This window comes from Coregonus clupeaformis, unplaced genomic scaffold, assembly GCF_020615455.1.
Source record: "Coregonus clupeaformis isolate EN_2021a unplaced genomic scaffold, ASM2061545v1 scaf0700, whole genome shotgun sequence".
NCBI classification, from domain to species: domain Eukaryota; kingdom Metazoa; phylum Chordata; class Actinopteri; order Salmoniformes; family Salmonidae; genus Coregonus; species Coregonus clupeaformis.
Window position 1 is genome coordinate 33,049 of NW_025534155.1, and position 26,946 is coordinate 59,994.

The 26,946-nt window shown below is 46.7% G+C and overlaps 1 pseudogene; it reads right to left on the minus strand.

Moving 5' to 3' along the window:
* Nucleotides 1–6: 6 nt before the first annotated feature.
* On the minus strand, nt 7–23,258 carry LOC123485463 (annotated as a pseudogene).
* Nucleotides 23,259–26,946: the final 3,688 nt, after the last annotated feature.

Sequence of the window (26,946 nt, forward strand, 5' to 3'; positions counted from 1 at the left end):
CCATGACAAGGTATCAAAGCCTCTTTATTTGGAAATTAGTACAAAGTTTTGCTCCTGTGTTAAAAATAGTAAAATAGTACAGAACATTTGCTACCTCCACTACAGTCTGCGTACCCTAACCAACCGACGAGAGGAGGCAGGCAGAGCAGGTCTATGATTCCACAAAAACAATATTTACACCGGTTTCTCTCTGCCCATCACCTCCTTCCCCCTGTCAACTTTTGTAGGACCAAAATTCTTTCACCTATTATTTACATAAAAAAATAAACTAAATAAATTAGAACCGTTACAATAGAACACGGGTTCACAACTTGAGTCCTTGAGGGATGGCGTGCCTGTCTGGGTTTTTATTTTTCTTCAATTCATGTTATTGATAAGCCAGCAGACACTGCAACACTTGAGGACTAAAGCTGTCCACCCCTGCATTCACAAGTCTGTGTGCGTTTCTACGTTTTCATGGTGTTTTCAGTATGTGTGTATGTTTCTGAATGTCTTTGTATACATTATGTTTCAAAGTGCCTAGTGTGTGTGTGAGCACGTGCATTTGAGAGGGTTAAGAGTTAGTGCACAAGTTAATGTTACATTTCTGTAGGTTGAAGTTGAGTGGATTTGCTTTTCAATATCAAGCATCACGGATCTACATTCAGCTAGTGCACTTGGTGAGGGTGTAAGTAACCAAGTAGGCTAACGTCTAAGGTCAAGCCCACTACATTCTCTCGGCATTGTGTGTCTGCAAGCTGGCGCTACATTCACTCAGAGCTTTCAGGCTGGAAGAAAGGTTGAGTTAGTAGAGGGTCCAACCTAGAGGGTACCATCTGAAATTCCTCCTCATTCCTAGTCTGACGCCCGACGGACTCCTTTGCTCACATGAAAAGACTGGATGGGCCAAGGTGGAGTTATCACCATACTGGTACCCTACCCATCCTCTCCTTTTATGCCTGATAGGGTTCTCAAACTCACAAGCAGAGAATTACAGAGATAAGACCGTAAAAATAAGATACCTTTTCATTGTATTGGAAAACATAGGGGACAGAGATAATGAAAGTGTTTTTCAATAGGAAGCCTTTTTTAGGTATTTAAAAAGTAACGTGATTTCCTCAATGGAACGTTTTGTCAGAGAACAAGATGTACAATAGTAGCATGACATAACGTTACTAATGTAAAACAGTACAATTGAATATATTCACAATCTCAAATGATCTTACATTTCTCCTGGGCACAGTTAACATGGGAAGAGGGCAGCCAATGTAAACTCTAACCATGTGTGCCAATGTATAGCTAGCGCAACTTCAGATGCAAATCCAAAATTCAAGCAGAAAGTATACAGGTATAGAGCCTCTTACAGCTAAAGGGGCTCTTATGGACCAGATGGGTCCTCTTGCAGCAACAGTAGCCCTGAGGCGGGGGTAAGGGAAGGAACTTCTCCCCCTCAATCCCCAACTCCAAGAAAACCCTTCACCTTTTTCAGTTCCAAAATATTCATATTACAAATATTAATATCTCATCATAACCAATGTTTTTAAAAAAATATCAAACCTTACATTTATGACATCTCCACATTATATTATTATGCAATTCTCAAACAAATTGTTACTTAAAAATGTATCACTAATAAATAGATTTAAACATAAAAACAAACCCCTCTCAAGGTACATTTCATTACAGTAATCGTATCCAATTATCTCTCTCACACACACAATAATGAAGGATTTTTGTCAGCAGTATTTCACCATAAAAAGGGACTTTGTTTCTTTCCCAGGACACAAAATACACACACACACACGCTAGTAACTGCTTAGCTTAGCCCAATGGTCCTCAGACCTCATGACCTGAGCCTGCCAGAGCTGCGCTACACTGATTGGCTGGCGTGGTGGGATGGGCAGGGTATCAAACAGCTCCGCCAATGACAGCAGCATAGAGTGCAGAGACTGTCTGATCGTTGGATGGGAACCCCTTGGGGTGTGTGTACCCCAAATCATCCAATGCTTGGCTACAAACCCCCTGAGCTACTAACAAGTTCAAGGGTCATCTTTCTGTTCAGACAGACCTCACCCTGTGGCAGGTTGACCATCCGTACATCTGTCTCTCCAACCAGACATTAGCTTTATAAAAAATGTTATGTATTGCTATAAAAATGCCCACCTAATCGGGGGAAGTACTAGCGATCGAAATAAGCCAATCACGTCAACTCTTTCCAAGAAGATTGTCCAACTGCAGTGCAGTGTAGTGAAGCGAAAAGGGCCAAAAAAGAGTTGAGTTTGCATGTATCCCCATTGTCAGTACTGATCATTTCATCTACTCCTCCAGGCCACTGTGTGACGCCTGTCCTAGTTCTGCTCCTGCTCAGTCCAGTTTCTCCAGCACAGAGGGCACGTAGACCAGGCTGAGCTCGGAGCCAAAGTCGCAGACAATGGCGGCATTGTTCAGCACCACGAGCTGGCGGACCCCCTGGCCGTCGCTGCTCTGGCCCAGGTAGACCGTCTGGAGGAGGTCCCCAAAGTTCAGGTCCCAGAAGGAGACACAGCCCTGGCCCCCTGTCACCAGGAGAGACTCAGAGATCACCCCCAGACTGGCCCCGCAGCCCACCTCCTGGGAGAGAGAGAGGGGGGAGACAGGTTAGGTTTAGAGAAAGAAGGGAACATTGGGATGGAGAGCAGGCGAAGAGGCATAAAGCATAAACTATCACTGAATAACAGGAGAGAAGTTTACCAGATTTCTCCCAAATGATCCACACACACACACTGAGCGACCCACCTGCTGTATGGAGTAGAGCTTGATGCCCGTGCTGCGGTCCCAGATGCAGATGAGGTCGTCGAGGCCGCTGCTGATCACGCACGATGTGGTGCACACCAGAGAGGTCACGTCGCCACGGTGACCGTACACGTGGCTCACCCGGCTGCCCGTCAGCACATCCCACAGACAGATGGCTCCGTCCTGCCCCCCACTGGCCAGAACCATGGTCTGCAACACCACATAATGACTGATACTTCACATGGGTCATATTAAGTACAAACAGAAAAAAGTGGACTGCTATGGGGAGGGACTACCTGGAGTTGATAAGAAATCAAAATTTTCCGTTGCAAAAAGTTTTGCTACGATGTGCCCTAGTAAGGGGGGCTTACAGTCGAAAGGATTTTGATCGAAAGGAGCATCTTAGGCTGCGTTTACACAGGCAGCCCAATTCGTATTACTTTCCACTAATTGGTCTTTTAACCAATGAGACCAGCTCTGAAAAAGATCTGATGTGAAAAGATTGGATGTGATTGGTCAAAAGACCAATTTGTGGAAAAAATATCAGAATTGTGCTGCCTGTGCCTTAGTGACTCTCCTGCACACCCACCAAGACTGGTATAGAGGGTTCGGAAAAGGTGGAATTTTAGGAGCATGGTGTGCCCATTGCTACATTGCATAACTATCCTTCTGGGGGCAATTCATCAAGGGAGCAGGTTTTGGGTTGGAATGCAGCCAGACAAGAGTTTAGCCATTGGAACACAGCTTTGGGGGACAAGGCTGTACCATCGGACTGCCCCGATGGGGTGGGGGGGACACATACTGTACCATTGACTAACCTGGTCTATGTAGATGGCAGTGATTCCCCCAGAGTGGCCCTGGAGGGTGAAGAGACAGCATGAGTCCTCCAGACGATACACCTGACACACAGAGGGACAAACAGCAGGGTTTTAGTGTGTGTGAGTGAGTGTTGATTTTATTCTGTTTTATCATGCAAAATGTTGGTGAATGATATACACGAGCCGCCACGATCCTGTTGTTGAGGAAGGCCAGGGCCGTGATCCTTGAGACGCCATCTTCATTACTACAGCATAACGAGCCCTCCACAGTGTCCCACAGCTAACCGTGTGTGTGTGTTTCTGTACATCTGCGTGCGTGTTTCTGTGTGTGTGTTCTCACTCACCCTGACGGTGTGGTCCTGGCTGCCCGTGACCACTCTGCCGGCAGCGGCTCGAAGCACTGTGATGGGTTTCTGGTGGGCACACTGCACTGAGCGCGTCAGCTGGCATGAGATCACATCCTCACTGCTGTAGCAGGGCGAGGGTGGCATGTTACCACGCCCGGGGGGACCTGGCACCACACAGAACACAGTCAATATAGATAATAACACACTCATTACAGATGTCTAGTGTTAATACGCGCTGAAAGTCAAGACGTCACAAACGTCGAAAAAGTAAACGTCTGGAGACACCTTACTTGACAATTAGTTAACTACACTATTGATAGCTACCGTAGCACTGCCCTGTCAATAACATGTCTCCAGAAATGGCGAGGTGACTCCAGTTGTGTTGACATTTTACAGATTGTGACACAATCGACTTTCCAAGCGTATTACAGACATACACTGAGTGTACAAAATATTATAGGAACACCTTCCTAATATTGAGTTGCACCCCCTGTTGCCCTCAGAACAGCCTCAACTCGTCTACAAGGTGTTGAAAGCGTTCCACAGGGATGTTGGCCCATGTTGACTCTCTTGCTTCCCACAGTTGTGTCAAGTTGGCTGGATATCCTTTGGGTGGTGGACCATTCTGGATACACACTGGAAACTATTGTGTGTGAAAAACCCAGCAGCGTTGCAGTTCTTGACACAAACCGGTGAGCCTGGCACCTACTACCATACCCCAATCACTACCATTTTGTCTTTCCCATTCACCCTCTGAATGGCACACATTCACAATCCATGCCTCAATTGTCTCAAGGCTTAAAAATCCTTCTTTAACCTGTCTCCTCCCCTTCATCTACACTGAATGAAGTGGATTTAACAAGTGACATCAATAAGGGATCATAGCTTTCACCTGGATTCCCCTGGTCAGTCTATGTCATGGAAAAAGCAGGTTCCTAATGTTCTGTACACTCAGTGTATATTACATTTTAGTCATTTAGCAGACGCTCTTATCCAGAGCGACTTACAGTTAGTGAGTGCATAAATTTTCATACTGGCCCCCCGTGGGAAACGAACCCACAACCCTGGCGTTGCAAGCACCATGCTCTACCAACTGAGCTACAGGGGACTGATATTGACATCATTGGGTCATTTGACAGTGTGTGTGCTCACCTCTGTACTGCAGTAAGCCCAGAGGCTTGTTGATGTCGACAGTGAAGAAGTCTAGAGAGCCGTTGAGTCTGGCCGCCACGATCCTGTTGTTGAGGAAGGCCAGGGCCGTGATCCCTGAGACGCCATCTTCATTACTGCAGCGTAACGAGCCCTCCACAGCGTCCCACAGCTAACCACACATCACACATTAGTGCACTTGCCCTGGCTTTCTCTGTGCCAATTTCTCCTACTCAAATCAAATGTTATTTGTCACATGCGCCGAATACAACCTTACCGTGAAATGCTTACTTACAAGCCCTTAACCAACAATGCAGTTCAAGAAATAGAGTTAAGAAAATATTTACTAAATAAACTAAAGTAAAAAATAAAATAAAAGTAACAATAGCAAGGCTATCTACAGGGGGTACCGGTACCGAGTCAATGTGCGGGGGTACAGATTAGTCGAGGTCATTTGTACTCTCTCCTCTTGCATATATTGTTTCCTGCTTGCTCATCATGACTACCCCCTCTCTTCCCACTTCCCCTGCGCCTTCCCATCTCATCCACTCCCTCTACACCCATCCAGTTATTTATTTCTGTTCTACAAGGGAGCATCATAAAGTGTCTAGTGACGGGGTAGGGGGTAGGGGCTAGGGGTTGATTTGGGATTGGGTCTCACCTCCAGTTTGCCGCTGCTCCTCCCAGCAGCGATGAGGTTCCCCCGGAGCTCCATGGCCCACACGGCGCTTTCCCAGTCCGGGGTTCCCTGGCCCTGTGGAGCAGGGGGCTGGATGTACCCCAGGCTGCGTCTCCTCTGGGGAGCGGGTCCCGACGGGGGTGAGGGGGAGGGGTAGGAGGCAGGAGGCTCATGCTCCAGGTAGGCCCTCTCCACCAGCCCCCCGAAGTCAAAGCCATCCCTGGGCGGGGTGAGGAGAAGGTGGGAGGGGGGCTGGGAGTCGAAGTTGGTGTCGATGAGGGGGGTGAGGTCGGGTTGATCCTCAAAGAGGGCCGGGCGTGGGGTGCTCCGCCGCCTGAGGGGGTAGCCCTCGTCCTCGTCAAAAACCCCGCCCCCTGGTTCTGTCCCGCTCCCCAGGTTCTCAGGTTCGGCCACACCCACAGCGTCCCATCCATCCCGTTGCTGCCAGCAGCCACTGCTGCTACTCCGCCGCAGGCTGACACAGAGAGACAGTTTAGCGTTCAGGCTAGGAGGCTGGATATGCATATAGAACAGGAGGGAAGACTATGTAGGAAGAAATAAAGGACATGGGAATGGGAAGAAGGTTGAACACAGAGGAATACTATACTGAAAAAATAAATCTAATGTCTTGTACTTACATATGTAAAGTTAATATTGTACATTTATTATTAAAATAATAAAAGTTGTACTCCGAAGAGGTGGGTGGTGGCAGACCAAAAAAGAGAAACACTATGCATGAACACAAGCATGAACTGTCCATAGCTCTGTATGTGGTATGTTTGCACCTGTCTTACCCATGTTTAGGAATGACGGTGAGGCAGTCTCCAGTCTGAGCGTCCCACACACGGATCTGTCCTGCCAGACAGCAACTGGCCAACAGCATTCCATCACTCGCCAGACACTCTATATCCTAGAGAGAGAGCGAGAGAGAGCGAGAGAGAGCGAGAGAGAGAGAGAGAATGCAGAGGAGAGATACTCGTAAATATACACGCAAATAAACAATGGTATGTGTCCGATTGTGTGTGTGTGTGTGTGTGTGCCCAGTCTCTCACCATGCTGTGTCCACGCAGCAGCAGGGGGGAGATTTCGCTGATGGGTGGCGAGTAGCCGTAGTCGTCGCAGGGCAGGTCACCGCGGCGACGGCGTCCGTGGGCCACACCGTTCTGGCCGTAGTTGCGGGGACAGAGGACCCGGTAGAGACAGAAGAGCAGCAGCACCAGCAGAACCCCTGCTGCCAGGCCCAGAGCTGCTACCCTAAAGAGAGAGACAGAGAGGGTTAATAACCTGTGTGATGCCTTCTCCATACGTGCCAATAACGCTGGTTTGGATTGTATTGAGATTGAGAGAGAGCAGGTTAAATATGTGAAGGGAGAGAAAGTTAGACAGAGACAAAGAGTACCAATGACCGGGAGACCAAACCATCTTGTAGCCCGCACAGTGCATCTTACAATAGAAAGACTTGAACCTTGAGAAAGGTGTGAACTTGACGCAATGACGTACCAACATAAATCATAAGCTTGTCAGAATGACATTCCATTGCATAACATGACTGACTGTTCATTGTCCCCCATGAGAAAAGTCTAGAATGCAGAGCCATATGTAAATGGGTCCAGTGTGTCCCTCTAGTGGAGACGGTTGTAAAGGCAGAAGCCTCAAAAGCACCTGTAGTGTAGAATGTGTCCCTGCCATGACAATAGGGCCTGACGCACTGGTGTGACCAGCTCGACGTGCAATACCAGAGTTTGACTGGTCCAGCACACACTCATGCATGGAGTCAACGTGTACATACCGACTTTATTGTCCCCTTAGGGAAACATACCCATGTGGTGTGCACAAACTAGCTGCAAATAGCACAAGTTCAAGCCAATCAGACCACTTCAGTGGAAGTATGCAAATGTTGACCATTAAGAGCCAGGGACAAAATGCTTGTTTTTCTTCACCTTATGGTTGCACTTCCATTCACACTACAACAGAAAGCAGGTGACTTGATAACAGAATCATAGGACCAGAGCCTTTCCATTTGAAATTATGTTTTTTTTAATCATACTATTGTAATTCCAACACCACCACAGGCATAACATAATACAATATTGTGTCAAACATTGATTGGCAACCAGTTTATTTGTTTATGACCATTGTAAACAGGCTGAGGGAGATTCTCTGAAAATAACACAGTGAGTCCACCTAAGCAAGAGTTCCAACGGATTCTGTCCTTAGAGATACGATAGTTTCTAGTTTTTATTCTGTGAGAACCACCCAAGCCCCTTTCCTTGGCCTGACCCAAATATTCTAATAGACAAATCTCCATCGGTGCCTGGCCTGTGTTCCAGAGACGACCTGCACCACCGTGGCCTTTATCTCAGATAGGAACCGTGAACACTGATCTGGGTTTCACAGATGACCATGACCTGATGAATATGATTCAGACCTTCCAATTACAATGAAAACCCTCCCTAGCGTTACAAATCCCGGTGGACAAAGTTCAAAAGTTGGATCAATTTTAATATGCTATTGGTCAAGGATGTAGTAAACAGCAGGAAAAACACTGGTGGTCTTTTAAAACAATATTTCCATCCTCACTTCTCAAGCAACACAGCACCCCCCCCCCCCCCACTGCCTAATTCTGTTTGTTCTAATAGAAACATTGATGTTGGCAGTACTGCCTGTTGCTTTGAGGAACCTTTGCCCCCTACTACTAACAAAATAGAACTAGGGAAAACACAGTTGAGATCCCGTTTCACACCATCCAAAAACCACACCAACCATCACCCACTCCACCATGACATCATCAACCCACGGACATCTTACGAGTAACCTGACAGCCAATCAGATGAGCTGGTAGATAGGACCAAAGTCTGCGAGTCAGTGAGGGAGTTTGTTTTGCATGGCCCTGTGCCCCGGGTGGGTGGAGATTTCACTTTAGGACCAATGGAATGGTCTAAAATGTGCAAATCCCACCCACCTGGGCCACCGATGAAAAATGAACTCACCCAATATCCAGTCAACTGTAGAGATAAGAGAAAAACTATTTTCTCTTTCTTCCTACCTTTTTTTAGATAACCATCGACACAGTGACGGACTGTTTGGCCTTGTTTAGTTTACAAAGTTAGAAAGAGAGGGAGAGGAGAGAGGTGTGGGACTAGGGTTGCAAAATCTCTGGAACTTTCAATAAATTCCCTGGTTTTCCAGAAATCCTGGTTGGAGGCTTCCGGATTTCCTGCTTATTCCTTCCTGATTCCAGGATCCTCCAACCGGGATTATGGGAAAACTAGGGGATTTATTGAAAGTTTCCGGAATTTTGAAATCCTATGTGGGACAAATGCGAGCATATACTGTATGAGATGAGAGTTTGGACGGTGTGGATTATCACTGAATCTCTTGGCCTTGACACCATAACCGTTCCCTATAACATTGACCTTTCGCCTGCACAAGAGCTTTAGCATGGACTTTGAAGTGGTGTGCACTGTGTGTGGGTGTGTGCATTTGAAAAACATGAAGTGCATAGATTGTGGTATTAGGGCGAATATTAGTAAATCTGTAGTTTGAAGGCCTTGGCGATAGAGGTTGTTGCATGTGTGAGTGTGTTGGTACTGACTTGTAGAGCGTGAGGTCTGCGGGCAGGTCGTTAGTTTTGAGGGTGGGCGGCGGGGGGTGGCGTGTGTCCTGGGGGTGACGCGTCTCGATGGCCTCCCGGGGGCTCAGGTGGAGCGTGACGGGGATGACAGGCAGGATGCTGATGTATCTGTGGGACAGAAAGGTAACAAAATGACATTTCCTACATTTGACATTGAATTCACCTTTCTTCCCATCCATAACCCAAAAGCATGGTCAGTAGGGTAAACAGTGACACACACACTATGCACATACACACACAGTAACTCATTCCAACTCCCCTGACCTACCTCTTGGCCAGTGTAATATTATAGTAGCTGAAGAGCGAGGGCCAGTGTCTGAAAGACAGCCTCCTCCAGCCCTCCTCATCCTCCGCCCCCCAGCTGATCTGGGGCACCAGGGTTGGGGGCTGGGCCTGGTGGGGTACTCCTTCCCTGGGGGCCCCATGGTGGCCCTGGGACTGGTTCTCTGGAAGCGGGGTGGGTTCAGCCGGGGCGGGGAGGACACTGAGGGTGCTGGCGGGATCCCCTCCTGGTCCAGGGAAGACTGGGGCTACTCCCAGGTGGGGGGGCAGACCCCCGGCCCCGCCCTCCCCCAGGGGGCTCTGTTCAGATACCTGGGTTGCCAGGTAGGTGCGGAGGCCGGCAGGGTCCGTGTAGGCCAGGATGCCAATCCAGATCACTGTACCCACCTACAACGATACAGGGACATGTCAATGCATACAGAGAGCTACTTCAAGGAAGCACTGTAAATGTTCAGACAGTCATACAGAGACAGACAAATATTGACAGGCGAGACAGACAGTTACACATGCAGACACGACGGCCCAAAAGGCAGACTCTCTGTGAAAAGGCCTTGAGACAGTCACCCTTAAGGCTTTTTCACACTGCTTGTTCTTAGCCCAGTGCTAACTCACCCTCCTTTCACACAAGCATTTGTTAACACTGGACTAAGTGAAACTAGGGTCGCAAAAGTCCGATAACTTTCCCTAAATTCCCAAAAAATCCAGTTGGAAGATTCCCGGAATCAGACGGGAATAAGCAGGAAATCAGGAATCTTTCAATCCTAATTTCTGGAAAGCCTGTGCATTTTGTGAAATAATCGTTCAACCCTAACTTAAACTAACTGTATTTTCTGGAAGTGCCTCCACCCAGTCTCACCATGATGAAGCGCTGGGCCAGACGCGTGCGGGCCAGGAAGTAGACCACACGGAGCCTCTTGGGCAGACGCAGGTTCCTGAAGGCGGGCGTCTGCAGGGTGATGGTGTGGGGCGAGGGCCGTGGGGGAGGAGGCGCCTCCCGAGGGCGCAGGGGGCCCGGTTTGGGAGGTGGCATCCCCGCCTCGGCCGGAAGACGCCGGTTCAGATCGGCCAACTGGGTGTGTGAGAGGACAGTTTTAGGTTGCGGGCATGTGGGAGTGTGTAACGTGTGTGAGAGTACAAGTATGTGAGTGTATGTGTATGGATTAGTGTTAGAGTATGCATGTGTCTGAGCGTAACAGGGGAACAAGGTGGATAAAGAGACTGTCAATATTTTACTGAATACTGTCGACTCTGGAAATGACTCATGTCACAAGAGACCTCACCTTCACATTGCAAATGTGTGTGTGTCTATGACCTCTCCTCCATGTGGTTAATTACTAAGGAAAGCACTGTTGACAGTGTGTGTGTGTGCCTGTGTTCACCTCCATGCGTCGGATGTCAATGGAAAGGACTGTAGTGAAGAAACACATCTGAAGGAAGAAGTCAGACACCAGCCCCACCACAGCAAACAGACAGAACTCCTGGAAACACACACAGAAATAAACATCAGGCCACTCATAACATACACGGGAGAAGTGTGTGTGGGTGTATGTTGTGTGGCAGTATGCTCTACTATGTGAATGAAAGTGTGTGTCTACCTGTGTTCATACGCCAGTGTGCGATAGATTGGTGTGTGTTTGTGTTACCTGGATAGCGGGCACCAGGGTGAAATATCCTATGAGGATGATGCACAGCTCTGTGGCCATGTTCTTCATGATAGACCAGCTCTCATTACTAAGACCTGGAGAGGGACAACACCATACCACATCAACAAATGCTTGGCTTTCACGTATTGTTCTTCTATTCTCGTGGGGACCTAAAATTAATTTCCATTCCAAATCCTATTTTCCCTAACCCATAACACTAACCTTAACCCTAAACCTAACCCCTAAGCTTAAAATAGCCTTTGTCCTCATGGGGATGTGGGAAATGTCCCCACGAGGGATAATGTTTCTTGTTTTACTATCCTTGTGGGGACGTTTGGGGATTTTTAGGTCCCCACAAGGATAGAAGAACCAACCAACCCACACACACAGTCTTACCCTGAGCGATGCGTAGTTTGACCTCCAGATCAACAGGGGTGGACACCACAGACTTGGTGAGAACCAGGACGTTCTCCAGCCCTATCACCACCACCAGATAGGGGAAGATCTCACTGAGAGAGAGAGAGAGAGAGAGACACAAGGAGAGACAACATGATTACAAGGCTGTTGTGAATAATACTTCATAATCTCATTTGAGTAACCAGTGCTCTCAGAGTGCTTATTTGTGGATCAGGTGATAGATGCAAGTTTGGATGTTAGGGTGGGAGAGAGGTCAGGTTTTTCAATTTGATTGATGTCATTATATTTGTCATACAAATAAAAAAACTGGTTAAAAATAGAAACTGGGACATTTAGTAGACAAGAGTATGGATGAAGAAAGAGAGAACGGGCGAATTAAGAAGGTTTGACAGAGTAAACCGGAGATATGCTATCACTACACGTGAAGATAAGGGTTGGTGGGTTGGAGGTCAGTATGTAACAAAACTACACCACAGAAGATAAAGACTTAACACGTGTGTTATTACTTCAGGATTTATTGTGTGGCCATTGTGTCAATATGCACAATCGTGGGTATGTAGGTCTATGTGCATGTGTGTGTATAGACCCTGGAATCTTGGTTGATGGTTGGTGAGATTTGGATGGTGTGAGGTGGTCACGCCATCCTCTACATTCCAATAAGCTGGGTGTGATTGGCCAGGTACACCACATCAATATCTATCCCCGCCCTCTTAGGAATCCCACCTCCCCTTTAAGTCCACATCTGTTGCTCTCAGTAACAGAGTCCCCTGTCACTCACTGTACATTAACATCTGCAGTCCCACAGTAATCCATACAGATCAATGAGCAGGAGAGGGTCAGGGGCTTTTAGAGTGTGTGTGAGTTAGTAAGTGTGTGGGCATGCTTTTGGTGTGTGTGTGTGTGTGTGTGTTTCTTACCCTCCATTGAGTGTTGGCGTCAGGCCGAACAGGGTGCAGAGCCCCACAGACATAAGCAGAGAGCTGAGCACCGTTACCACGGCAGCCAGTGCCAAGCCCCATTTTGACTTCACCATGTCAATCTTGCCTGAGTGAAGGAAGGAAAGAGTTAGCATAGACAGAGGCTACACACACTGGAAGGAAAGAGTTAGCATAGACAGCGGCTACACACACTGGAAGGAAAGAGTTAGCATAGACAGAGGCTACACACACTGGAAGGAAAGAGTTAGCATAGACAGAGGCTACACACACTGGAAGGAGAGTTAGCATAGAAAGAGGCTACACACTGGAAGGAAAGAGTTAGCATAGACAGCGGCTACACACACTGGAAGGAAAGAGTTAGCATAGACAGAGGCTACACAACCACACTACAAAGAAGAATGTCTCTGAGCATGAGTGAGTTTCTGCAGATCTTAGTTGAAATGAGGTTTGTGTACAGTACAGATTGCACATGTGTGTGTGTGTATGCCAGCATATTGTTGGTGTTGGCACACATTGGTGAGTCTTATCGTGGTGCATTATGGTGGACTACAGTGTTCCTGTATATGGGATTATCCCTGGACTAGACAGGAACAGCCTTGGCTAGGACTCAGTCAAAACACACACACACACACACACACACACACACACACACACACACACACACACTATTCTGGGCCTTGGCTCTGTGGCCTTGACTGGGCACCTGGGAACAATATCCCAGAGAAAAGGAGAGGCCCCCAAAGCATTTCATTTGAAACCAATTGCCCCCACCAGCCTTAGTAATGGGACACATTACTTCAAGGAAGGACGGATGGAAAGAAGGATGCATCTTTAACTAATTCAAACTAAGCCAACTTTCAGATCAGTGCAGATGAAGGGAAGTGAACCTCTTTAGACTATTGAGATGCCCCCGTGGCGTCCAGACCAGTCAGATACTTACGTGTGGAGAAGTAGATGTAGGCGAACAGTATGATGTAGGTGGTGACCAGGGGGATGAGCTCGGCGATGCCAATCTCCTCCTTGAAGTGCACGTGCACCATGTGGTCGTCTCGCAGGCTGCAGTTCACCGAAGGGTGCAGCTGGCGGAGACGCGCCCGCAGGCTAGACAGGAACCTGGTGTCATAGCTGCCCAGGACCACGGTGATGGTGTAGGTGACCACCTTCTTCCTGCTGTACAGACTCACCCCTGTGTGTTTCCCCGGGACGCCAAACAGCAGGTCTAACACACACACACACACACACACACACACACACACACACACACAATTAGCATTGAACAATATCAGCATTACCAGTCTGCCTGACACTAGTTGGGGCCAGAGTACGTGAGTGGAGTAAGGAGCGTGCCCAATTTGACTGGAGCGCGGAGCGAGATTCCCAAAGGCTGGAGCGTCGGCCATCTTGCCCGCTCCAATTTCGCTCCAAAAACGTAGGGCTCACTTCACGAGCTGAGGGCATGCATTTGTAGTCTACTTGTGTGCTGCTATAGCCCTTTGCTGAATGAACAAGGTTTGTAGATAACTAAGAGTGTCATTGTAGCAAAGTATTTATAAACTAAAAATCAGATCTCTTAAAAGTTTTGTTCATTTTTGTTCTATTATCTATACAATGAGCCATAAATAGGCCTGGCACATTCCCACTTTCAAGGAGCTTTCCGTTTTGATTGGGTTATTTTGCCTAAAAACCTTTAGGCCTACCTAAACTCTGCATCTCTGCTCAGCCTGGCAAGATTGGCCAAAAGGGTGTTTAGCCTCCCCAGTGGCTCTGCAAATGATATTATCTGCTGCTGGCCTGCACTCCAGGCACCATCACATGAGCCTGAAGCCACAGACTGGCCAAACTCTTTCAAGGCACTGTAGACAGACTAATAAGGCATTTATCGTTTAATTTGTATTTCATTCTAAGTAAGTCACAGCCTAAATGCTAAATGTATAGACTATAATGATTTAATACAACAAAATGCTGTTTAAATGCTGAGCCCTTTATGTCCCTACCAGACTAGTGTCGCACTCACAAATGCTTCCCAATGTACACTGCTTCCAAAAAAATAAAGGGAACACTAAAATAACACATCCTAGATCTGAATTAATGAAATAATCTTATGAAATACTTTTTTCTTTACTAGTTGAATATGCTGACAACAAAATCACACACAAATTATCAATGGAAATCAAATGTATCAACCCATGGAGGTCTGGATTTGGAGTCACACTCAAAATTAAAGTGGAAAACCAGACTACAGGCTGATCCAACTTTTGATGTAATGTCCGTAAAACAAGTCAAAATGAGGCTCAGTAGTGTGTGTGGCCTCCATGTGCCTGTATGACCTCCCTACAACGCCTGGGCATGCTCCTGATGAGGTGGCGGATGGTCTCTGAGGATCTCCTCCCAGACCTGGACTAAAGCATCCGCCAACTCCTGGACAGTCTGTGGTACAACGTGGTTTTGGTGTATGGAGCGAGACATGATGTCCCAGATGTGTCAATTGGATTCAGGTCAGAGGGAACGGGCGGGCCAGTCCATAGCATCAATGCCTTCCTCTTGCAGGAACTGCTGACACCTCCAGCCACATGAGGTCTAGCATTGTCTTGCATTAGGAGGAACCCAGGGCCAACCGCACCAGCATATGGTTTCAAAGGGGTCTGAGGATCTCATCTCCGGTACCTAAAGGCAGTCAGGCTACCTCTGGCGAGCACATGGAGGGCTGTGCGGCCCCCAAAGAAACTGCCACCCCACACCATGACTGACCCACCGCCAAACCGGTCATGCTGGAGGATGTTGCAGGCAGCAGAACGTTCTCCACGGGGCGTCTCAGACTCTGTCACGTCTGTCACGTGCTCAGTGTGAACCTGCTTTCATCTGTGAAGAGCACAGGGCGCCAGTGGCGATGTGCCAATCTTGGTGTTCTCTGGCAAATGCCAAACGTCCTGCACGGTGTTGGGCTGTAAGCTTGACAACCCCCACCTGTGGGCGTCGGGCCCTCATACCACCCTCATGGGAGTCTGTTTCTGATCGTTTGAGCAGACACATGCACATTTGTGGCCTGCTGAGGTCATTTTGCAGGGCTCTGGCAGTGCTCCTCCTGCTCCTCCTTGCACAAAGGTGGAGGTAGCGGTCCTGCTGCTGGGTTGTTGCCCTCCGGCCTCCTCCACGTCTCCTGATGTACTGGCTTCTCTGGTAGCGCCTCCATGCTCTGGACACTACGCTGACAGACACAGCAAACCTTCTTGCCACAGCTCGCATTGATGTGCCATCCTGGATGAGCTGCACTACCTGAGCCACTTGTGTGGTTGTAGCCGTCTCATGCTACCACTAGAGTGAAAGCACCGACAGCATTCAAAAGTGACCAAAACATCAGCCAGGAAGCATAGGAACTGAGAAGTGGTATGTGGTCACCACCTGCAGAACCACTCCTTTATTGGGGTGTCTTGCTAATTGCCATAATTTCCACCTGTTGTCTATTCCATTTGCACAACAGCATGTGAAATGTATTGTCAATCAGTGTTGCTTCCTAATGGACAGTTTGATTTCTACAGAAGTGTGATTGACTTGGAGTTACATTGTGTTGTTTAAGTGTTCCCTTAATTTTTGAGCAGTGTATTTTCTTTGTAGGCTGCAGCCTTGAAATAATTGAAATAATATAAATAATATAGCCTAAATAATTCATTTCGTTCCTTCTTAGGCTCCCTGTCTGGCTCCTGACCTATTTAGAGTGTTTATATGCTGTTTAATGTGACATGTAGCCTATTTGAAATGATGTTTGCTTCTTACATTCACCTTTTCATGTTTATTCAAATACTTTTCATTCAAATCCATGGTTTGGTTTCAATACTTAAAAACCAATTGGTAGGTCCAGGTAGTCACAAAAAATACAGTGGGGAAAAAAAGGATTTAGTCAGTCACCAATTGTGCATGTTCTCGCCACTTAAAAAGATGAGAGAGGCCTGTAATTTTCATCATAGGTGCACGTCAACAATGACAGACAAATTGAGAAAACAAAATCCAGAAAATAACATTGTAAGATTTTTAATGAATTTATTTGCAAATTATGGTGGAAAATAAGTATTTGGTCACCTACAAACAAGCAAGATTTCTGGCTCTCACAGACCAGTAACTTCTTCTTTAAGAGGCTCCTCTGTCCTCCACGTTACCTGTATTAATGGCATCTGTTTGAACTTGTTATCAGTATAAAGACACCTGTCCACAACCTCAAACAGTCACACTCCAAACTCCACTATGGCCAAGACCAAAGAGCTGTCAAAGGACACCAGAAACAAAAGTGTAGACCCCACTGATAATCACCCTCGATCTGGGGCTCCACGCAAGATCTCACCCCGTGGGGTCAAAATGATCACAAGAACGGTGAGCAAAATCCCAGAACCACAGGGGACCTAGTGAATGACCTGCAGAGAGCTGGGACCAAAGTAACAAAGCCTACCATCAGTAACACACTACGCCGCCAGGGACTCAAATCCTGCAGTGCAAGCGTGTCCCCCTGCTTAAGCCAGTACATGTCCAGGCCCGTCTGAAGTTTGCTAGAGTGCATTTGGATGATCCAGAAGAGGATTGGGAGAATGTCAGATGAAACCAAAATATAACTTTTGGTAAAAACTAAACTCCGTCGTGTTTGGAGGACAAAGAATGCTGAGTTGCATCCAAAGAACACCATACCTACTGTGAAACATGGGGGTGGAAACATCATGCTTTGGGGCTGTTTTTTCTGCAAAGGGACCAGGACGACTGATCCGTGTAAAGGAAAGAATGAATAGGGCCATGTATCGTGAGATTTTGAGTGAAAACCTCCTTCCATCAGAAAGGGCATTGAAGATGAAACGTGGCTGGGTCTTTCAGCATGACAATGATCCCAAACACACCGCCCGGCAACTGTAAGGAGTGGCTTCGTAAGAAGCATTTCAAGGTCCTGGAGTGGCCTAGCCAGTCTCCAGATCTCAACCCCATAGAAAATCTTTGGAGGGAGTTGAAAGTCCTTGTTGCCCAGCGACAGCCCCAAAACATCACTGCTCTAGAGGAGATCTGCATGGAGGAATGGGCCAAAAATACCAGCAACAGTGTGTGAAAACCTTGTGAAGACTTACAGAAAACGTTTGACCTGTGTCATTGCCAACAAAGGGTATATAACAAAGTATTGAGAAACTTTTGTTATTGACCAAATACTTTTTTCCACCATAATTTGCAAATAAATTCATTAAAAATCCTACAATGTGATTTTCTGGATTTTTTTTTCTCATTTTGTCTGTCATAGTTAACGTATACCTATGATGAAAATTACAGGCCTCTCTCATCTTTTTAAGTGGGAGAACTTGCACAATTGGTGGCTGACTAAATACTTTTTTCCCCCACTGTAGATGGGTGTTGGTTAAATTGTGATTTTAATGAACGGAGCGAATTTGGAGCGGTAGGAAAGGCCATGGAGCGCAAGCACCGCTCCATGAGCGATGAGCGGATTTCCAACCGCTCAACTCCGGCTCACATGTTCTAGTGGGCTCAATGAGCATTAGCTAAAGGGATACAAAAGGATACTTCCTCTGCTCTGCCCTCTATTTACCCCTCCCCTTCCTCCCTCTCTACCTCTCAGTGTGGCAGAGGTGTGCAGTCCTTTGGGTTCGTGCTGGTGGACGGTCTTCAGCAGGTCGGGGTCAGAGTCAAACAGTTCCCGCTGGTTCTGCCAGTAGTTGCGGGGAGACCAACAGACAACCGTGCTCCGGCAGCACCGTCTGCATACGCGTAACCCCGGCAACAGGTCTGTCACCTGCAGGCAGAGCGCCTCCAAGCTCCTGACCCCAGAACTGCAAAGAGAGGAGAGGTAAGTCCGGTCCAGTCAAGGTGCATTTTGGCAGAGAGAGCTAGAGGCGGCTGAGAGACATTGGATGTGTGTGTGTAGTTTCCCCATACCCGTCGTTGTGTACATGATTGCGGATCTCCTCCAGCAGGCTGAATACGCGGCCCAGTGGGGGAGCGGAACACGTCCACGAGGGACCAGCGTACTGTCCCAAGGAGACACAGCTGCCTTCACCAGGACCTGCTGGATGTAGGCCACCGGAGGACCCTGATACTGGAGGAAAAGGAGAGCGAGAGGTTTGTAAACATGGGCAGAGAGATGGATGGGTTATTGTTATTGTAGTCCCTTTTTTCAGACGGTATTTCAAAGAATTCAATGCAATTGGTAACTACATGGTACATAGTGGTGTTAGTTTCATTGAGTTCCACAAAAGAAATATGTACCATGTAAACAGTCTAAATCCCAAGCCACGTAGGCTCTGGAAGTGGGTTGATCTTTTGACCGTGAGTCTTACCCAGTCAGGCCGTTCGCCGAGGTCTCCCTGGGGCTCATGGGAAGGGACGGTGTAATCTCGGACCCGTGTGGTGAACTCCACGGCCCTGTCTCGGCAGAGGCAGCCGCAGCAGGGGGGTAACTGAGAGAGGGGGGAGAGAGAAGAGGGAGGGACAGAGGCGATCACATGGGAGTGGAGAATACATTACATTTGGGTCTGAATATTAGTTACAGGCCTGAGTATTGAGACTTCTTATCCCAGCACTAAAATACACACCCTCTACCAAAATTATCATGACCTTACAGTTAAATGTATGTAATAATACATGTATGACCAAATAAGCATCCCTGAGTATGCAAGTGTGTTAATGTCTGTAAGAGAGAAAAAATAAGTCAGTGCCACTGCCTCCCCTGTCCTTTGTTGGCAGATTAAGTATTAACTAGAGACCAACACCCCTGTTCTCCTGGGAAGAGGTTGGCTCTTATGAAACACACTGAGATTTAGAAGATTTAGTAGACCGATAACTCTCACATGCACAATTGCACGCCCACACACAGACACAGAAATGAACACACTTAATGAGAAAAGGATTGAAGGGGTTTAGTGCTTAATATGCCGATACCATATCCACTCATGTAAAAACATGAGTCTAACTAATACCCACTAATTCCACCCTAATGTATGTGTAACTACAACCTTTAATCCCAGGTTGTCATCGTCACTCAATCATTCTTCTACAAAGGCCCACTTTCTAGGACCCATTTGCCCTGCAAAACAGGTGGTGTTCCCCAAACACACACACACAGAAACAACGAAAACCATCAACCAACAAGTGCATTAAGTTCAAGGGCGCTTCCAAAATTCATGGAAAGCTACGAGGCTACTGAGGCGAAAACAAACAGCCAGAGTGACAGTGCTGCATTTGTCTCAGTCAGGCCATTGGGTACATTCTTTACCACGAATGGAAATGATGATCACACCCTGGCAATACATTGCAGCAAAGGGATGAAAGTAGGTACAAATTTGGAAGATGCCAACCATAGCCAGTTAAAATCTCTTTGCCACCTAGTTCTAGAAATATCCGGACCTTGTGAGTTTAAATCTACAATTGTGTTATTTTATTACCCCTCGTGAGGAGACTACCTCACTGTGAAGGGTATAGACCCAGCTCTGTTGCCGAGAAGTTGTAGTCCACCTTCATGGACGAGCAAAAGCATTTCAAACCTCTTGAATAATTAACTAAAGATTCCAACAGGTTATTGGGAAATTGATTTTCAGGTGAGGACTGAACACAATGAAACATTTCTGGGTGTTCTATTCACTAAACGCTGTCAAAACTGACTCAGTAACTGACCTGCACCACATCAATATGTGCAGTTTGCATAGTTCCAAAGTATAGTACAATAGTGATGTGACTGAGAGTGTTGCTCAGTATCTTAGTGCTTTAACACTAACATCCTGTTTCTTTGGCAGCCTGTCAGGCCCAGGGCCACGGGATCCAGATTTCTCTTTGAGGACACTACACCCTCTCTCCCGCTCGCTCTCCCTCTCGAAGGTCACTGTACTGCCACAAAGGCCTCTTGTTTTGCAGCAGGAGCCCCCACCTCCTGGGAGGCAGATGGAGGGCCTGGAACACACAGACAGGCCTATTCTCCAGGGGTCACTTTCTCACAGCCCTCTGCTGTGTCTCTCTTTTTAACTCTGCTTCCACCCATTTAATTCCCTGCACTCAGCGCAGCCGTCAGCCAGCCGTGCTTTTGGCACTGCACTGCTGCCTCCCATGGTTCCATGCTGTACCGTGTTCGTTCCATCCTATCCTGACTTCTCAGCTGTGACCTTTCAACTGTGACGGGGTTGACCTCTGGTGTGGAACTCTGAGGTGGAGAAGTGTGTGTTCTGTTCCGAGTCCTGAGTTATGTGTTTGGCTATGGCTGTTTTATTTAGTTGACTGGGTTTTGCAGGGTCTGCTCTTTTTTCTCCCAGCTCTGTTGTTTCCCTCTTCCTTTCATCCATCTGCTTCTCTTCTCCTAACCTACCATCTCACCTCTGCCCATGTTGATATAAAAATAAATATACAATCCTTTCACAACTTGCCTTAAACCAACACTGAACGTGTTCAGAGAAACCAGTACAAGAACTCTCCCATATCATCTCTTGAAGATGCACACGCCCATCCCCAGAACCCCCATAGACACACCCGTTCTCAGACGTACCAGCAGGGCGAGGATACTGGCGGAGGTGAAGAGGATGATGGGCACCGGATAGGAGGCACACAGCAGCCCATGGCGGTAGAATGCCGCCGAGATCTTCTCCCGCAGCCGCTCTCTCACCGTCATCCTAGGGGGCGGGGTCAGCTGCCGGCCATCGGGGGCGCCGTGCGCAGGCGGGCGAGGACGGAGTGCCGCGGGGCATCCAGGGACCTAGGGAACCACAGAGACGAGGTGTGGGTTAATACAAACTCAGAGGATACCATGGTTGGGGTCAATTCAAATGGAATGCAGCCAATTCAGGAAGTGATTTGAATTGAAAATTAATAAATGGAAAAAGCTTTGAATTAAAGCATTGAACATAGGTGCTCCCTTTTTCAATTATTGAATTGGAATTTCAGTTTACTTCCTGAACTGACTTCTTTCAATTTCAATTGACCTCAACCCTGGAGGATACATCGGCACTCACCACATAATCAGCTGCTGCTGAATGTAGCCTGTGTTCATGTTGCTTTGGACAGGTCTGCAAACACCTCAAACCCCTGTATGGCCACACACTGCAGAAACCAAAGAGAAGCCCTCACTAACTCCCTGTCCCATCAGAAACACCATAGATATCACGTCTACATTTCCCATCCCTAACACCACCACAAGTTATTTGGTCCTACACATCATTCCCAAGTACAACCTCCATTTAAAAAGACAACCTTACCAGATTGGCTAGGCTACATCACAGTATATTCTACCCCCCACCCCAGACAAACACAGCACTGCCACAGCATCTATCTAGCTAGCCTAGTTACTATCCCAGACAAACTCAGCTCTGTCCCAGTTGCCTTTCTGTCCCAGTACCTGTTCAGGGGGAAACTTGGCTGCCTTTCGCGCTCTCTCGTGCCTGTTTGGCCTAAGTCCTCCAAAAGCACCAGATTTTAAAAAGGTTTCACGTAGTTCCCTGGCTTAAAACAACAGAGCCCTATTTCAGGCACCGCAGCCAAAGTGTGACCGACTGGCTCAGCTCTACCCCCTGAGAACTCTGGAAACATTCCTCGGGGAATTTAGCCTTCCTCCAGAGCGGCTTGATCTTACACTATAAATACTCTATATACAGTAAACACACATAGCCAGCACAACACAGACATACCAACACAATGGCTACAGAGCGTAAACCGACGGTTGAACTCAATCAAAGAGGCCTCGAGTGCCTTGACTGACCCCATTTCTACGTTGCTCTACATATTGACCTGATATCTAGCCTGTAGGTCCCATTCTGCCCTGTGCGTCCATCTCCTCAGTCCTTCCCTGGTGTTGTGGTGCAGGAAAGCGAGGCCTGAGTTGGCAGGTGCTCAACAACATCTCCGTCAGTGAGTTAATCCGGGATCGGAAACGCCACAACGAGGCTCACAGGTCTATGCCCCCTCCCTCTCTACCTCTTTTTCCCTAGTCTCTCCATCCTACAGCTACATGGGTGAGGCAGACTTAACAGGTAACACTCTGTCCACACATCAGGCAGGCAGTAAAGTCAGCCTGCACATGACAGTGAGTGAGTGCAAAAAAAACTACTGACCCAGCCAGCAATACCACAGAAACTTTATGATGTCAAGTCTTGAGACACGTGCCACTATGGATTCCAGTAGCCTGGCTCAGGGAGGAGGAAGCAGTTTACTTCCAGTAGGCCTACCTGCTTAACCACTCATACAGACCACAATACAGCTTTTGACAAAACAATAACAGAGCATGTCATTATGTTCCAAAAGCACTTGTGCGAAAGTCAGGGACAAAAATGCCTCCCAAAACCATAAATCTCTTCTTTACATAGTAGCTTGTGTCTACTGTAGACAAGTTTTTCTAGCTGCAAGTTGCCAGGAAATGAAAATAAGATTAATATAAATGAAATGGTGCGTACCGTAGGCTTCATGTTCCAACAAACTAGGCTTAAGATATCATATGCTGCTCTGAAGAACAGTGTGCCTGAAGTAAACCAAATAAACGCTTACCTCCTAACAATGCTTCCTAAAATCCCCAGTTTGAAGGCATCGCTGGAGCCTATACAGTCCATTGCCATGATCCACACCTGTGTAAGGCGTCATAAAACACAATGTAAAAAAGCAAAGACTCCTGGCAAGTAGCACCATAAATGCAGGGGATTTTGGGCTGCATTGAGAAGCAGCAAGATTGTATTTCAGCTCACTTCTCCCATAGTGAACTGAGAACCTGCACCTCAACTCTAATGCACCATAACTGTACAGACCATTCTTGAGTCAATGTCAGCTGGGACTAATGCCTGCATGCTTTATTGCAACACAACTCATTTACAGCCACCCATTAACAAACACACGGAGCAAATTGGCCCAGTCAATCAGTAACCACTATCATATCATCGAAAATGGCAAAAACTTGGTCCAAAAACTACAATGAAAACGTTGAGTGACCCGTCACAAAGGCTTTAGTGATGAGACACAATCAACATTTAAATGGAAAATTTGTGTCCCTATGTAATATGTATTGTGCAAAAAAACTAAACTCCTTAACATTCACATATTGAGTTAGATAAAAATAAAAGATCTGCTTTTTTTTTTATATAATTGAATGCAACATGAATGTGTGGGCGTGTGTGGTTTAAACATGCATGAAACATAGGAGAATGAACGGGAGAAGTGAAGGTATGTGTCTGAAAATGTGAAAGTGCACAGAATGTCAATAAGTCTATATTTGACTTAAGAGTTTCGAATTTGGCCGGCTTTCACATGACTAAGAATACGGACATGCATCTGTTGGTCACAGATACACTAGATGACCGAGGTATGTGGACACCTGCTCGTCAAACATCTCATTTCAAAATCATGGGCATTAATATGGAGTTGGTCCCTCCTTTGCTGCTATAACAGCCTCTACTCTTCTAGGAAGGCTTTCCACTAGCTGTTGGAACATTGCTGCGGGGACTTGCTTCCATTCAGCCACAAGAGCATTAGTGAGGTCGGGCACTGATGTTGGGCGATTAGGCCTGGCTCGCAGTCGGTGTTCCAATTCATCCCAAAGGTGTTCGAATGGGGTTGAGGTCAGGGCTCTGTGCAGGCCAGTCAAGTTCTTCCACACCGATCTTGACAAACTATATCTTTATGGACCTCGCTTTGTGCACAGGGGCATTGTCATGCTGAAACATGAAAGAGCCTTCCCCAAACTGTTGCCACAAAGTTGGAAGCACAGAATCGTTTAGGAATGTCATTGTATGCTGTAGCGTTAAGATTTCCCTTCACTGGAAGTAAGGAGCCTAGCCCGAACCATGAAAAACAGCCCCAGACCATTATTCCTCCTCCACCAAACGGGTGTGGCTGAAATAGCCAAATCCACTAATTTGAAGGGGGTGTCCACATACTTTTGTATATATAGTGCACCTTAAAAAAAAGTTAGGGGCATGGATCAGTGAACTGGTCAGTATCTGGTGTGTCCACCATTTGCCTCATGGAGCACGACATCTCCTTCACATAGAGTTGATCAGGCTGTTGATTGTGGCCTGTGGAATGTTGTCCCACTCCTCTTCAATGGCTGTGCAAAGTTGCTTGATATTGGCGGGAACTGGAACACGCTGTCGTACACGTCGATCCACAGCACCCCAAACATGCTCAATGGGTGACATGTCTGGTGAGTATGCAGGCCATGGAAGAACTGGGACATTTTCAGCTTCCAGTAATTGTGTACAGATCCTTGCGACATGGGGCCGTGCATTATCATGCTGAAACATGAGGTGATGGCGGTGGATGAATGGCACGACAATGGGCCTCAGGATCTCGTCACAGTATCTCTGTGCATTCAAATTGCCATCAATAAAATGCAATTGTGTTTGTTGTCCGTAGCTTATGCCTGCCCATACCATAACCCCACCGCCACCATGGGGCACTCTTTTCACAAAGTTGACATCAGCAATCCGTTCACCCACACGACACCATACACATTACATTTGCCATTTTAGTCATTTAGCAGACGCTCTTATCCAGAGCGACTTACAGGAGCAATTAGGGTTAAGTGCCTTGCTCAAGGGCACAGACAGATTTTTTCACCTAGTCGGCTCAGGGATTAGAACCAGCGACCTTTCAGTTACTGGCACAACGCTCTTAACCACTAAGCTACCTGCCGCATGGTCTGCAGTTCTGAGGCCGGTTGGACGTACTGCCAGATTCTCATAAAACAACCGAGTAGCGAAATTAACTTTCAATTCTCTGGCAACAGCTCTGGTGGACATTCCTGCAGTCAGCATGCCAATTGCACGCTCCTCAAAACTTGAGACACCTGTGGCATTGTGTTGTGTGAGAAAGCTGCACATTTTAGAGTGGCATTTAATTGTCCCCAGCACAAGGTGCACCTGTGTAATGATCATGCTGTTTAATCAGCTTCTTGATATGCCACACCTGCCAGGTGGATGGATTATCTTGGCAAAGAAGAAATGCTCACTAACAGTAATGTAAACAAATTTTTGTGCAAAATTTGAGAGAAATAAGCCTTTTGTGCGTATGGTAAGTTTCTGGGATATTTTATTTAAGACTCCCAGGAGGGGGGGGGGGGATTGTATTGGATTCACTGTTTGTGCACCATGTCTCCTAAAGGTCTGAACCAAGAGTTTGATAGCAGACCATTTCTTACATGAATATCATTTTGATTTATCTTGCCTTCCAGGTCTCCTACTTGGTCATTTTGTACATATATATTAGATTATGTAACTACTACATGTGCCCATCTCATTGATGTCAAATTATTAGAGATACACAAGTTGTTTTTGAAATAGATCACTGGAATTATATCTACGGCCACCTTCGTGCCTCCCCTGCAGCGTAATGGTCGTATGGGCGGGTATTCCAACACTTTCTAACAAACTTTTTTACTGTTGACTAGGTTTTAACTTGAACCCATTTGTATGTATGTATATAATCCTTTACGACCCATATGTACCTCTGTGATTAAGTATGATTGATCGTGCACAAAAGTGAACTGAATTGTTTCCACAACCACCATGCATCATGTGCGTAATGGTCATGTGAGGTGAAATGCGTATATTTTGAGAAGCGAGCACTCAGTTTGTTTGACCTGACTAAGATCCGTTTTTGGATCGAAACGTTGTCAATAAAGCAGTGAAATGGGAGCTTTAACAGTGTGCGGGCCTTCTTGTTCTTTACTAGTATTCTTTATTAGCCCAGCACCTATGTTTTTAAGGATGTGCGTATGACCACAAACGTTTCTTTTATTTCACCTCATGAAACATGGGACCAACACTTTACATGTTGCATTTATATTGTGTGTGTATATTTATATTGTGTGTGTGTGTGTATATATATAATTTATTTTACATTTTCATTGGTTGGACATAAAATACTAAAAACACCAGAAAATCAGCACCATGTGATTTTAATTTTGGAAATCTGTTCAAGTATTCCCACGCATAGAGAGACACGTGATCGAATACAAATGTAAGCTTGGTTTTAGTCAAATATATCTGTTTGGCCTTCTTGCGGTCAATTTGCAGTCTACAAATTATTTATTTATTTATTTATTTATTTATTTATTTATTATGGTCTGGGGGCTGGAACATTCGCTCAAGAAAATGTTTTATCTGCCCGCAGCGGAATCTAGCTGATCCCTGACAGAGTGACCAGTGAGTCCCTCCAGCCGACAGACATGAAATACTGTTTCTGGGTGGATTTATGAGTAGCCTATACGGACTGGGGGTAAAGGAATAGTTATCATGCTACTTAGGTGCCGATAAGATACAGTACCAGTCAAAAGTTTGGACACACCCTAC